Below are 1924 nucleotides of genomic sequence, written 5' to 3' on the forward strand. Positions count from 1 at the left end.
TATATATATATATATTGCATGTTGGTGTTTTGTTTGCATGTATATCTCAATACTACCCACGTGCCTGGTATCCACAGAAACAGAAAAGGGTCTAGAACTAGAGTTACAGATGGTTGCATCCTACCATGTGGGTGCAGGAAACTAAACCCTGGGTCTTCTGCAGGAACAACACATGATCTTCACTGTTGATCCAGTCTCCAGCCTTGAGACCAAACTTTAAGATCCAAATTCAGCACAGCCTAGATGTTTCTAAAATGTATCAAATTATTTTTTCATTTTGGAGGTTTGTTGTAGTAAGTTTTGTCAACTTCATACAAACTAGATCTCAGGGAACCTCAACTGAGGAAACCGCTTCATCATTGGCCTATGGGCATGTCTGAAGGCAGTTCTTGATGGCTGAGTGATGTGGGAAGACCTAGACTACTACTGTGGATGGTGTCATCCCTAGGCAGGTGAGCCTGAGTCTGTTGTGGGAATTATTAAAAAAAAAAAAATGAAGCCACCCCGCAAACTCGCTTTCCCACCAGGCCACGTCCCAACGGGCTCTTATTATTCTCTCCCAGCTATTAAAAACATCTTGCTCACTCTCCTAGCTATTAAAAACATCTCTCTCACATGCAACTCTTTACATACTCCCACAATCATTCATCTAAATAGCACCTAAGACCTGGTAAGTAAAGCATGACTCTTAAGGCCTTAATATCCAATCAGATTTATATAATAATAAAAAACACAATTTACAAGATACCAATACAATAATTTCTGAACCAAATAATAAAGACAATATTCTAACCCAATTCATCTATTTTGTAAGAACTTTGTGGGGTCTGGTTCGTCCTTATCAACTGTCTCCATGATGACCTCTTTCTTCCTGCTCCTGACTCTTTTTGTCCTCCAACTCCTGACATTTTTCCTTCTCCAACTCTAGCTCCACCTCTTTATTCCTGTCCAATCACAGGCCTGTCACTGCCCTAATGTGATTGGACAGAGAAAATGCTACAGCCAGCACTGGGACATATAATAAAAGTGCCTGGACAGGCTAGCAGACACAAGCCAGTAAGCAGCATTCATCTATGGCCACTGCCCCACTGCTTCAGCTCCTGCCTGAGGTTCCTACATTGGCTTCCCTTAATTATGAGCCATAATCTGTAAACCAAATAAATCAATTCATCATAGGCAGGAAGCTGTCAGCCCAAAGTAACAATTGCACCCAAGTCCCAGTTCATAAACCAATGAGATTTTATTGGCATTACCAACCAGGAGAGTAGCTGAGGGGTTTCACAAAAGAGCAGGAAAGACTCAAAAGCAGCTGTTATCATGATAAAGTTATCCAACACAGGCAAAGAGTTTGACCCTAGAGCTATCAGCAAAGATTGAAGGCAGCTCAAAGGTTCTAGAATGTCCTCCTTGAAGCTCAGGAGCTCAAAGTCCACTCCGTCAGCTGTTATTTTCTGCTTCTATGACCATGGGGAGGGTCTCCCTTTTATTCTGAGTCTCAGGAGCCTCCTCCCCCTCCCTCCTGGAGGAAGTATTTTCATTTGGAGGAAACTGTTATACAAGAGAGCTCTTTTCTTTCCATGAGTGCACTGGTGACTTTTGGACAGCTTGACTCAATCTAGAGTCATTGGAGAAGAGGGAACCTCAGTTGAGAAGATGCCTCCGCCACAGTGCTTGTAGGCAAGGCTGTAAGGCATTTTCTTCATCAACAATAGATGTTGAAAGGCCTTGCCCACTTTGGCCACTGCCATCAGGAGGTATGTGGTCCTGTGTTGTATAGGAAGACAGGCTGAGGAAGCCATGATGAACAAGCATCTTTTTATTAGAATTACTGACAGGGCAAACACATAGAGATACGTTATCATAAGATCATCTAGGGAGTAAAAGGAAGGAGGAGGAGGAGGAAGAGGAGGAGAAGGAGGAGGAG

The sequence above is a fragment of the Mastomys coucha genome, unplaced genomic scaffold, assembly GCF_008632895.1.
Source record: "Mastomys coucha isolate ucsf_1 unplaced genomic scaffold, UCSF_Mcou_1 pScaffold15, whole genome shotgun sequence".
NCBI classification, from domain to species: Eukaryota; Metazoa; Chordata; class Mammalia; order Rodentia; family Muridae; genus Mastomys; species Mastomys coucha.